Below are 14,204 nucleotides of genomic sequence, written 5' to 3'. Positions count from 1 at the left end.
AAAAAAAGTAGCATTAAAGAAAACAGACCTTGTGTCAAAGAAGGACCTATTAAGTTTTTGATGCATATAAGAAATCTTTTCACAAGACTTTAAACAAGTATGTACACATAATACTTTTTTTTTTGAGGACTTTTTTGAATATCTGACTTCAATGCTCAAATCCAAGCCATTCCTAATTCAATATTCATTTTCCTGGGTCTTTTGGGAAATCTTTTCTTCAGTAATGTTGGAAATTCTGTAAGCAATAGAAACATCTTTCTCTCCTCACACCTTGATAGTTATAGAACTTGAAATCTTGTTGCTCTTCTCTCATTTAGTGAGAGATATCCACTATCCCAGAGCTTCTTGATTCTGGAATCAATCTATCTGAGTAAAAAGCCCAATTTTACCACTTACATTCTGCTATGGGGCAATTTGGCTAATCACTCTGTACCAATTTCCTCATTTGTTAAAAAAAATACCATTATAGATCTTCTCTCAGAATTTTTATGAGGATTAAGCAAGGAAAGGAAAAAGGGAACTTAGAAAAGAGTTTTGCACTAATTGTTCTCTAACTTTGTGTTGAACTTTACCACCAGAAACCTATATTCACTTAATCTACACTTTCTAAGATCCAAAATAATATTACCTTACCTAAATTAGATAGAGACAACTGTTGTTTCTCCATTAACATTTAGCCGTGGTGTCTACCATACATAAACAAACTGACAGTTTTGATACCTACTGAAGATATCACATATTCAGATGTGTGAAAAGAATTGCTGAGGAAGGGAGAGAAGAGAGGATAGTAGGTGTTGAGAAAAGTTGAATTTTCACACTGGTGGTTTGCACTGATTAGTCACCACTTATTTATTCAGCAAAATATTTCATTTGAGTTTATAAAACCACGTTTTTGCTGTCTGTATGACAAGCCTAATCTATAGCAGCACAGTTGATTCATTTCTTTCTTTTTTTCTACCCTGCCATATTAGCAAGTGATAGCCAAACAATTAATCACAGATAGACCACTGTGCTCTGAACAAGCTGTCAAAAAAGCTAAAATAACTAGACCAACTATGGCACAATCTGCTTATTTTCAAGTGTCTAAGCATGGCCTGAATCTCTCACTTCATTCAGTACTTTATTAACTCTCAGTTTTCTGGGATTTTGTTGCCTTGTTTTTATTGAATAGTTAGGGAATGGCAAAACAAACAAACAAAAAGAGAAGTATTAAAAAAAGTTAAGCAGTTATTTGCCAGAATTGAATAGGAAGTGCTCAGTGGACATGTCATCTAGTTTTGTCAAGGTCAGCAAGCACAATGAAATAGCACTGTCCATTAGACTTGTGATCATAAATTTTAGCTACATTAATTAAGTTTCTGGCTTATGTATTTGATATGTCAGCACATCACCTTTTTCTTTATTATTTCTTTTTCTTCCCCGAGAGAAAACAAAGGAAAGATTGCTTATCTCCACAGGGATTATGCATGACAAATTACATTCTAAAAGGTAAATTTACAAGGAAAATATGTGACATCAAATATACGGATAGTCTTAGAAAATGAGCAGCACATCAGCCAAAACGTTAACAAAGAAGCTAATGAACAGCAACACTCCAATGCATAAAACAAAAAGGACAAAAGCAGATGGTAATTGGGCTGCAAATGGAATGGTAGTTAAGTGCCCAATGATAGAATAATCCTAAACCTAATTATGATGATTAGTATGGGGTGTCAACTTAATTGGACTAATGAATACCTACAAGAAGCATTACTCTTGGGTATGTGTTGGGGTATCTCTAGAAGGGATTAACATGGGAGTCTGAGTAGGCTAGATGTGCAAGATCCATCCTCAATGTGGGCAGGCACAATTCAATCCACAAGGGACCCAAAGAGAATAAGTACAGAAGACAAATGGGTCTCTTGTGAAACAGAGCAAGGTGCTCTTCTTCTGTTGCCTTGAAGAACTCAAGGCTCATCTCTCTCTTAGACTCTATGATTTCTACCAGCAGTGCCCCAGGTTCTCACACTTTCAGCCTCATACTGTGAATTACAGCATCTATTTCTCTACCTCGGAGGCCTTCCAATTTGAACTAATCTACACTGCCAGAATCCCAGGATCTCCAGGTTGCAGACAGCCTGTTGTACTTCAGCTGCCATAATTACATGAGGGATTTCCCCAATAAATCATCTCTCATGTATATAAACTTATTGGTCTGTCATTCTACAGAACCCTGATGAATACACTAATATATAAAGATTCCAGAATCCTTTGTTTTCATCTTTCTACAGGTGGACTAGATAATTTTCTTTTACTTTCTGGAAATGTTTCTCAAAGTCAAAAGTCAGGGTGAGAATAGGAGACACAACATAGTCTGACCAATGATTAGAGATGTTTTAGGGAGCCAGAGAGTAGCATAGTGGTAAAACACTACGCTAATCAAGGCTGACCCATATGGGAATGTTCCAAGTTCACATCTAGAGATGTTCTTGAGTATACAGAGCACACACATGCCCATGGTTCAGGGTTGAGTGACGCTAAGAGCAGAACATGGCTTCAAGACCTCATTGTGAGTGTTGTCTCACTGTCTCTCTATGCCTCACTCATGAAAGAAAGAAAGAAAAAGAGAAAAAAGAAACTAACTTTAAAAAGATGTTGTTTCATACATCATCCAGTACTGCTTTGTGGGTATCCATGAAGAAGCTTCTCTCAGAAAAATAATTTCTGCCTGCCCATATGGTTTATTTAAACTTGTCATATTTGCAACCTCTTTTTGTTTCTGTTTATGTTACTTCAGCTCTAGCTAGAAGCACACCATGAAACAAATATCTGGGTAGATGTAGTGTATTTGAAAAGGGCAGGGAACTGTGACAGAGAAGTGGAGAAGTGACACTATGAGTAGAAGAAAAATGAAAAAAGCTCCCACGAAGGCTATTGAAGCTTACTTAATCTCTCAGAGTAACTCTGGAAAATGATCAAAACACATGTGTCTTAGGCTACTCTGAAGTTGTGGGGGACTAGGTATAGTTGTATACCAACTATTGAAAGTCTTTGGTTGAGGCTGGTCTAGGATAGAAGTTCTCAGCACTTTTTCCTTAAGTTCTTACAGGAAGAATCTTAAGTTCAGATGAAGACGAACACTGTGGAACCCATTGTCAATGGCAGTTGCCATAGTGCAGTTGGGATGTTTAGTGTGTGTGTGTGTGTGTGTGTGTGTGTGAGATTTATTTTGGCATGGATAATATGCATAGTAAAAAAAAGACCTATATCTAACGATGATACAAGACCACATTCACATTCCACATATTTTTGTATGTTTATTTCTTGTTCCAGCTTTGTGCCCATTTTCCTCTATACCACTTTAAATATATATTTATTTTTACATATTCCTATTTTTGTAAATTTCCCCATATAATTTTGAGAATTAAACTTGGTGTAAAACAACAAAAAGGCTTGGTGTTCAATTAAATAATTATGTACTAAACACATGTTATGTGGCAAGTAAAACTGTGGACCCTGCAGATAAAGTGATTGGCAAAGTGCATGTAGTACCTACATTTTCTGATATTAAAGTCTAGTTAGAGTTTCCCAAACAGCCCAGAGGGGGTGACATTATTCAATTAATAAAATCTATAAAAGATCTTTAAAATTTTTCTGATACCTTTTAAGAAAGAGAGTCCCAAAAGTTGTATTACATTAATCTCCTCCTTGCTAGTTGTAAAAAGTTAAAATGTAAGGTTATGTTAATATTTTAAATATGAGGACCAGCAGTTAGTGTAATGGCTATGTTGCTGGACTCCCATGTAGTCAACCATGGTTTGAGTCCCGGACTCAGTGGCTTAAACTCACACCAGGCACATATGCATGCATGCACAAGACCCTAAGAGGAGAATAGAGGAGAAGGGATTGTGGCATGGCCATCCTTCCTGGGGGGTGATTTCTCGCTTTCTGTCTCTCAGTCTCTCTCTGTCTGTCTGGTGAGCGCACTCGCCCTATAGAAAAACCTCTCCAAAAAAAAAAAAAAAGATTTTAATATGAAGAATAAATCAGATATCCACAGTTCACACAAAGTCAGTTTTGTTGTACTGGGTAATTATGTCTTTAGTGTTTTTGATGATTTGGGGCATTAAAAAAAAATCCAAGAATCTGATTTGCGTCAGGTATTAAGTTACACTCAGAATGGACTATGAAAGTTTAAATAATACGTAGTTCCTACCCTCAAGGAGTTTATGAACTAGTTGGGAGAATAACAAGCAAAAAGACAAAAATGAAAATAATGGCAGATCTAGGATGCTATGTGACCTAAATGGTTTTGACTATAGTATTACATATGATTTCTGTCAGTCACCAATTTGGGAGGGCAATACTTTTTTTTTTAAGAATTGTTTTATTTATTTATTCATTTATTTTAATTTGACCAGATAGAAACACACACACAGAAAGAGAGAGAGAGAAAGCACATCGCCAGGTCTGGGACTGGAGCCGTGGTTGGCCATGTGGGAGTGTCTAGTGCCTTAACCACCATGCCACCTGCTGGTCCCCACAGGGCAATATTTTAAGAGCAGAAATATTTACTACCTTAACTGTGGTTGAACTGGGTTAGCTATGACTGTGTTCTAAATGATATGGTCTTGTCAGAATAGTGATTGATAATCCCCTTTGAACATCTATCTGACTGGGACAGATATAACAACTTGTCCCCGCCCTGTTTGCACACAAAAATGGTTTCAAAATAACCACAAGCCCTGCAGTCTAACCACAAATCATTCTCCCTAACAAGTCTCTGACATGACACTTAGATGTACAAAGACCGGGTAAAGTTCTTTGTTATACATCCAGTCAAAACATGATAATTTTCATTTAAAGAATGCTTAGCCAGGGACCATGACTGATGCTCACAAGGACTCAAAACCATAGCAGTGTGTCTTAAGTTTTTTAGGTGCTATAAGGCATATGTTCTCACAAGTGAGAGATTGAAAAAGGGGCCAAGTGAGAGGAAGAAAGCACTTTGCTGATTGGGCACAATCACTTCTCCATTTATTCCATATTGTTAGGATTCTGGGCATGAACTCACATACCGGGAATGTTTCCTAAATTGCTGTGGGCAGCATTCAATCTGTGGTCAGTCATGTGAGGTCTGGTTTCCCTTAACCATCAAGCTACAGGGCTGGCCCAAAACCATTGCACTGGATTTTAGTGAAGAGGAACTCTCATCCTCCCCTAGTGTCATGCTGAGAATCTAGGAAGGGACCACAACCCTTCCATAAAAATAGGGTCTATGTATTTTAAAAAGTTAAATATTCATGCGGAATCTGATGCATTCTAAAATGGATACATGTGACACAGTAGTTAAGATACTGGATTCCCACATGATTTACTGTGGTTCAAGTCCTGGACCCAGTGGTTTGAAACTCACACTGGGTGCATATGTGTGTGTGTGTGCCCAAAATCGCAAGAAGAGAATGGAGGAGAAGGGATTGTGGCATGGTCGTCCCCCATGGAGGGTGAATTCTTTCTTTCCCTCTCTCTGGTAAGCTCACATGCTTTATGATAAAAACAAAACAAAACAAAACAAAAAAGATCTCAAAATGAGTATATAAATACTAGTTTTCAAAACAGGCAAAGGAGTTTGGTTAGTAAGGAGAAACTAAACTCTAGAGCTACTCATCAGTTTACGAATTTAGTCAAGTCAAAAAAATCTTTCCATGAGAATCTTATTAAATAGATTGCACTAAAAATAATAAGATTTCTTCTGACTCTAATATTTTATTTATTGCTAATTTCCTCATACAAATACATAAAAATCAAATGCAATTATGTTCACCTAGAAAAGACAGTTTCCTTCAAGTATAGTAAAGTGTCCATTCCAGAGCAGGCTTAGAAAAGTGATGTTTGATTAGGAATCTTACCAATTTAGAACTGGCAGGTGCATGGTAGTTGAGGTGCTAGATTCCCACATGGTCAACTGTAATTTGAGTCTCAGACCTGGTGGCTTATTTCCTCACTCTCGCTATCTCTTGCTTTGTCTCTCAGTGGTCCAATTAAAAAAGTAATAATGATAGCATTAAATTATTCTTTTTTTAAGGAATCTTAGCAATTTGGGGCCAGCAGGTGGTATGGTGGTTTAGGCACTGGACTTTCACATGGGCATGTGCCAGACAGGTGGCTTGAAAATCCCATTGAATGCATGTACATGCATGGTGCCCACAATCCCAAGAGAAGAACAGTGAAGGGATTGAGGTGTGACCATCCCTCAAGGGGATAATATCTCAATTTCCCTGTCTCTGTCTTTCTCTGCCTCTCTCCAGTACGAACATGCACCCTTAGCAATTTGAATCTTAGCAATTTGACTTTTTGAAGAGCTCAGGAAAATAACTATAGGCTAAAAGTTAAAGGAAATGTTAAGAAAATTGTGTGCCAACATTAGTAAGGTATTTATGTATAGTATGCCACTTAATCCTCATAAATTGTGAATTTGTTATCTCCATTCATTGTTATCCCTGTTCACAAGTGCTAAAAGCAATGATTAGAGGGATTAGATAATTTACTGATTGTCACAAACTAGTGAGATGTAAAATAGATTTAATAATGGTTTTATGGTTCTACTGTGGTGGTTTCATATACCTACCACCCATTTCCTTTCACTCATTAGAACTAAAACCTTTTTACAAAATAAGACAACAACAAAAAACTTCTGAGAAATTAAAACCTAGACAAAAGCAACAGTCTATAAAGAGGAAAGATGCCTTAGAGAGGGATACCATATAGAGATGAGTTTTAAGTTTTCTTTTCTCTTTTCTTTTTGTAGATTTTCTCATAACTCTGCCTTGAGAAAAGACTCCACCCTGGAAATGGCATGGGCAACTAATACTCTCATAATAAACCTGTTTTCCTTTTGGTCAAAGAAAATACAGAATAGAAGCTATGAGACAAAGAATAAGGAGGAAATCTTGGAAGGATTATAACAGAAAAAGAAGACCCTCAAATATTGTACATCAACCTATACACCTAGAGCATGAACCGGTATGTGTGGACCACAAAAACAATGCAACGGAGGCTAAGAGAACTAACCCAAGATGTGAGCAATGTCCCACTGAAAGTGATGCCAAATTTTATTGTATCTGGTTAACCCAATCAGATTGATTATTAAGAAAACAAAAACTTCAATATTCTCCAAAGAATTACAACACCCAGAGCCTATATAATATCACATTCAAAAGTATTCAGTATACAGATAACCAAAAAATTTGACCCAGTCTCAAAGGAGTTATAGTCATAAGAGTTTCTGATCTTGAAAATAGAGCAATAGAGATGATAAAATATAAAAGAGAGAGAATTTTGTTTTAGAAAAGAAAAGAACCAAGATTTAAGATTTTGTGGACGTTACTTTAAGGGCAATGATATAACTAAAATCCCAGTAGAAGAAGAGAAGAATACTGAGGTAAAAAACACATTTTAATGGATAATGGCCCAAGCCTTCCCAATTTTTTAGAAGTTAAAAAAAACAATGAATAGATACAATGAGCTCACATAAAATAGGTTCTGCTAACCCCATATAAAATAAACTGAATAAAACTATATTGAAGTAAAGAGTAACTGAACTGAGGAAAATCAAAGCTAAATAATAATATCTTGAAAGTAATTAGAAAAAAATGACATATTTTATAGGGGAAAGCTTTTCAGAATAAATATAGAATTTATAGGTTTCATCGCAGAAATAATTCCAGCCAAAATACAAGGAAATAACTTTAATATACTGAAGTAATAATTTTTTATTTAACTTTATTTATTTTTATTTATTTATTTTCATTAGACCAGAGAGGGACTGAGCAAGAGAGAGCGGGAAAGTGAGAAAGCAAGCTGCCAGGTCTGGGACTCAAACCATGGTCGGCCATGTGGGAGTCCAGTACCCTTAGCCATCACACCAATTGCTGGCCCTGAAATAGTTACTTTTTAAAAATTGTCAATTTAGACTTCTTTCTTCAACAAAAATACCTTTCAGAAATGCAGGTAGAATAAACACATTTTCTGTAAAGAACCACTAAGACAATTTGATGCAAGAAAACCTTTTGCTCTATAATAAATGGTAAAGGAAGTTTTTCGGACTGAAAGGAAATGATGCAAGAGCAGCTCACAGTATCAGTCACTAATCAAGAACACTACAAATGGTAAGTGCAGTCTTGTACCAAAGGAGAGAGGGTTAGCTTTCTCCTTGACAAGGATGGAAGCGGCCCTCGGACCTGACAACACAGAAGCAGGTAAGGCATTGCCACCTACTTCCTGGCATTGAACCAATATTTTGGGGGAACCAGCAAATGGCGCAAGGTTATGTCACTGTACTCCAATGTAACCAACCATGCTTCAAGTCCCAGACCTGGCAGCTTAAAACTCACACAGGGTGCTTGTGCCTGCATTCCCAAGATCCTGAGAGGAGAATGGAGGCGAATGGATTACAGCATGGCTATCTCCCCTAGGGATAATATCTCAATTTCTGTTTCTCTGTCTCTCTGTCAAGTTCACACACCCTATAGCAAAAATATCTCTCAAAAAAAAAAAAAAGAAAAAGAAAAGAAATGGTAAATATGCAGATAGATATAGAATGCTATTATCCTTTTATACTCTTTAAAATAAATATGTCTGTTTAAAGCAAACATTATAACGTTGTTTGGCATAACTTTCAACATATACATTGTGTTGTTGGGAAAGTCATGATGCATTTTTGCATAGAAAAGTACATCATTTCCTAATGACCTAATTGATGAACATTGTGTATGGAAATACGCTACACATGACAGCTATACAACGAGGACATCAGGAGGGAGAGTTAGCATATTTATCCTTTACGGTCACAAAAGTTCTACATTTTACACCAAGTAATGCAATCTAAACACTATACTGAATGTATATGCATACACGTGCACACAAACAAACACACATTCACACACATACAGGCATCCACATATGTACATACCCATGAATATGTATACATAAGGGAACTTCAAAAAGTTTATGCAAAAATAGAATTAAGGTATGAGTATATTTTGGTATAAACTATTTAAAATCCAGGCACAGTTTTTTTTTTTTTTTTTGAGAGGTTTTCGCTATAGGGTGCATGCGCTCACCAGACAGACAGAGAGACTCATAGAGACAGAAAGCGAGAAATCACCCCCACATAGCCATTACGCTAACTGCTGGTCCCGCACAGTTTTTTCATAACTTGAATTTTAATGTACCTTTTGAAGTCCCTTTATAAATACATGAGAATTGTCTGCCCTTCTACTGCCAGAGTGATATATATATATATACATATATATATATATATAATATTCACACACATATATGTACACATACATACATACATACATACATATCTCACAAAAGTACAGCTAAAAGTCAATAAGTTAAGTTACAACATATTGTTAACAATATTCAAATACTGCAAAGAAAGGTAGTAAACAGGACAATGGAGAACAAAATAAAAAGTAGAAGCCAAAGAGAAAGAAATTTAAAAAATCATTCAGTTAAATCTAACAATATCAGTAATTGTATTAAGTGATAATGATTTGAATGTTTCAGCTAAAAAGCATATATTAAAGAAGATCCTAATAAAAGACATACGTTTATTAGTTGAAAGACAAGTTTTTAAAAGATTTTTGCTATAGAGTACATGTGCTCACTGGAGAGAGAGAGAGAGAGCGAGAGGGTGAGAAATCTCCCCTCAACAGGGATGGTCATACTGCAATCCTTTCCCTTTATTCTCCTCTTGGGGTTTTGGGCATGCATGCACATGTGCAAGGCATGTTTTTCAAACTACAGGGCCCAAAATCTGAAGCATGATCAGTCATGTGGGATTCTAGACTTTAACCACCATGCCATGTGCTGGTCACAAAAGACAGCATTTTAAAGATTGCAGTTCTCTCCAGATTTACTTTTAGAATCAATACAATCTTTTTTTTTTTTTAGAGAGAGATTTTTTGCTATAGGGTGTGTGTGCTTGCCAGAAAAACAGAGAGACAAAAAGTGAGAAATTACCCCCCAGGGGGGATGGCCACATCATAATCCCTTCTCCTCCATTTTTCTCTCAGGATCTTGGGCACACACACATATGTACCCGTTGTGAGTTTAAGCCACCGGGTCTGGGACTCGAACCATGGTCGACTACATGGAAGTCCAGAGACATAGCCTTTACGTAAACTGCTGGTCCCGAGTCTTAACATAAATTCTAGCAGATTTTGTATTGTAGAACTTAATGAATTAACTTTAAAATGTATATGGAAATGTAATGGCTCTAGAAAAATTACATCGTAAAAAGAATGATGAAGTACTTACCTACCTGATTTCAAAACTAATTATGAAGTTCATAAGAGTTCAAATGAGGCAACAAAAGTAAAAATAAACAATGAGACTACATCAAAGCAAACTTTTTCTGCACAGTAGAGGAAACAATAGTATAAAAAGGGAACTGAAGAAAAGGGAGCTATACACCCAATAAGAGTTTACTACCCAAAATATAAGAAGCATATGCAGTAGTACACCCTGGGTAATACCATTACTTGGCAGGCTACATGGGAGGTCTAGGTTGGATTCCTAGCCTACCCAAAAACCCAGGCATGATGATGTGTGCCTGTAGTCTCAGCTACCCCAGAGCTAAGGAAGAAGGAATGTGTTTGAGGACAGTGTGAACAACACAGCAAAACACTGGCTAAAAGAGAAGAGCATAGTGATGCATATCTGTATTTTGTTTTCCCAGCTAACCAGGAGGTTGAAGTAAAAAAACATGATAGAGTGAGACCCTAACAAAGAAAGGAAAAGAAAATCCTGCAATGTGTTATTTGCAAAGGCTAAGACTTGAGGACAGAATGCTTAGTGAAATAAGCCAAACATAGAATGATAAACACTGCATGATCTTGCTTATATGTTGAATCTAAATAAGTCAATGCATAGTATCAAAAAGTAAAATGGTGGTTACCAGGGGTAGGGGTCGGGTAAAGGGGAGCTATTGATCAAGGGTAAAAACTTTCAGTTACAAGTAGAATAAGTACCAGAGACCTAATATATAGCATAGTGACAATTATTAATAATATATGATCATTTGAAAATTGCTGAGAGACCAGGTATCAAGTGGTCTCACCATACAAACACACACACAAATGGTAATTATGTGAGGTGACTGATACGTTAATTGGCTTGACTGTGCTAATCATTTCACCGTGTATACCCCTATCAAAACATCAGGCTTGCTCTTCGGTGCAGTAATAATTAGCTGCTCAGGAGAAGTTAGATCGTACATGGCAACTGTGTTTTGAAAACTGTCTATTCAGCCTAAAATATGCCAGGTATGTGTGCCCAGGGTCTGATAGCCTTAAAGACTGGAGGAAGGAGATTGCATCATGACCTGACCCTCTGGAGGGTGCTTCTCTCTGCCTCTCTATAGAGTGTACACTCCATCGTGGATTAACAAAATCAGACTGTATACTCTAAATGTATATATCTACTTATAATTCAAGCATTCCTCAATAAAGCTGAGGGGGAAAGTTAATGGTAATCAAGATCATTTGATTAGTGCAAAAAAGACATGTATCAATGAAATACACAGTCCAGAAATCGGTCCACATAAGGTAATCAATCGATTTTTTATGAAGATGACAAAACAATTAAATAGGATAGAAACCATCTTTCCAACAAATCACGATAGTTGGGACAGTTATACATACAATTTTAGAGTGCAGAAGTATGTAACATAAAATGAAAAATTACTAAATTAGAGTTCACCAAATTAGAAATGTTTACTCTTCAAAAAGATGTCATTAAGAGAAAGAAAATGCAAACCTCCAACTAGGAGAAAATATTTGCTACATGTATAACCTATGTAGAATTTAAAAGGATTCTTACTACTGAAAAATAAGAAGATAAAGAACACCAAAAGGATTCTAACCATTCTAAAAAGAAGATATACACACAGTCATTAAGCTCATCAGAGTTTGTTCAGTATCATAAATCATCAGAGAACTGCAAACTAAAACCACAATGAGATCCTCCTGCATGCCACTTAGGATTAGCCTGTATGTTGAGCAGTGGAATTCTAATAGGCTGCTGTCGAATATGTAAAATGTCATAATCCTCTCAAAAAATGTTTTGTCAAGTTCTTGAAAAAGGAAAATGGAAGGGCCAGTCAGTGGCAAGGTGGCTGGATTCTGCATGGTGATGGTGTGCTTCAAGTCTCGATCCCAGTAGCTTGAGAAAGGTGCCAGGCACATGTGCCCAGAATTCTGAGAGGAGAATGGAGGAGGAGGGATTGTGGCTTGGCTGTGCCCCCTGGTGAGAGGAGAATGGAGGAGGAGGGATTGTGACTTGGCTGTGCCCCCTGGAGTGTGTTTTCTCTCCTCTCTCTCTCTCTCTCTCCCTTGAGCACATGCACCCTGGCGGTGGTGGGGGAAGAAAGGTAAAGGTAAAGTTATACCTCCCATGTGATCCAGTCATTCTACTTTAAGACATTTTATACAAGAAAATAAAAACTTACATTTACAGAAAGTCTTGCTTATAGTAGTTTTATTTGTAATAGCTTAAAATGAGAAACAATTCAAATATTCATGAATAATGAGTAAACAGATTACAGAACACTCATATATATATGTACTCATATATATATATGTGCTTAGAAATGTGTACTCATATATATATATATACTCATATATATATATGTACTCATATATATATGTACTCATATATATATGCTATAATATATGTTATTGAAACATACAAAACAGGTTTGATCTCAAAATCACTGAAGAAAATCACAGGCAAAAAAGAATATGTTGGATAAGTCCATTGATAAAAAATATTTTAAAAATATATATTAACATGTAGTAATAAAAGCTATATTAATATTTTCCTAAAGATGGGGGTAGGGAGAAAAGCATTGCTAAGGGGCACCAGGAAACGATGTTAGATGTTGGCGATATTAGTAATCTTGGGGGCAGTGGTAGCTTTGTGAGTGTAGACATGTATCAAAACCTGACAAATTGTAGTTTAACTATGTGCAATTTATTATAATTAATTATACCTTAATATAGTTGCCCATTTGAATCTAAAATCAACAATGTCTTTCTACATCCCATAATATCTTGGTAAAGTTAAATGTACTCATATTCTGAATAAGCTAGCTCCATGTGCTCAAGAAATAATTTCTTCAGATGCCTACCCAAATGTTATAGCATTATTTCCATGTTTAGAAGTCAATATATATTTTATAAACATTTAAATAATGCTATTTTTTTAACTTTTATTATTCTAAAGGGATTGGAGAGAAGTCTACATTTAAGCCACATCTTGCCAGAAGATGAGGTCTTTAAATACATTTTTAAGTTCTTCAATATTCATTGATTTAGTTAAGCTTTCTTTTCTTTATCCTTTCTTTTGTATTATTGTATTTATACATTCCATTGTTATACATCATTTAGACTGTAAAGAGAATTTACCCAACATGAAATACACCTCAGATCAGTTCAGTTGAGAATACTATACACATCACCATCAACAAGGCTTCTTAAAAGGAATGATGAAAACAATCTCATGAATTCTTACTAGTATTGCTAGAAGCGGGTGAATGTGCCTGCCAAAGTGAAATCTAAGGAGGGGGGGAGTACCCCACAATGCTGTATGATACCATAATCTCTTTTCCTCCATTTCTCTAGTTGTCAAATACGCACACGTGCCTAGTGTGTTTTTCAAACCCCTGGCTGGCTGGTAAGGCTCAACTTCCTGTGCACAGCCCTTAAGCAGAGCCGGCCTTCTCACTAATGATGAACTTTTCTTTTAACGACATGGGCGATATATCGATTTCGTATGTGGACATTGCTGAATGGTATCTTTCACAATTTACTTACAAGAAAAAGAAAAAGTTGGTTCTTGAGAAAGAAACAAACCCTGCCTTGCTCAACTTCTGGGCTAACAGACCTCAAAATCTTAAGTGACTTTTTTGTTACTGTTGAATTTTACTTTGTTCGTTTACTGTTGAATTTTACTTTGTGCGTGTAGGGGATTTGTTTCTGCTTATCCTCTGATCCTTCACAAGCCAGGTAAGAACACCAGTCAGCAAGAAACATAGACAGACGATAGAGAAATATGAAGACACTCAGGAAATTATTTAAGGAGAACTGGGAAATGTCAAAGAACTCTAAATCCTAGGTATTTTTTGACCTGTGCTTTTGAGGTTTATGGAGTTT

At 36.3% G+C, this 14,204-nt stretch overlaps 1 non-coding gene across 1 annotated transcript; it reads left to right on the top strand.

Moving 5' to 3' along the window:
* The first annotated feature begins 8,156 nt into the window (after positions 1 to 8,156).
* On the top strand, positions 8,157 to 8,282 carry LOC114006596 (U6atac minor spliceosomal RNA). The gene has a single exon (XR_003548309.1). It is a non-coding gene; the product is annotated as a U6atac minor spliceosomal RNA (small nuclear RNA).
* The last annotated feature ends 5,922 nt before the right edge of the window (positions 8,283 to 14,204 follow it).

The sequence above is a fragment of the Tupaia chinensis genome, unplaced genomic scaffold, assembly GCF_000334495.1.
Source record: "Tupaia chinensis unplaced genomic scaffold, TupChi_1.0 Scaffold149148_1, whole genome shotgun sequence".
Classification (NCBI taxonomy): Eukaryota; Metazoa; Chordata; class Mammalia; order Scandentia; family Tupaiidae; genus Tupaia; species Tupaia belangeri.
The sequence above is the reverse complement of the archived record's forward strand: the minus strand, read 5'-3'. Positions and strand labels throughout refer to the sequence as shown.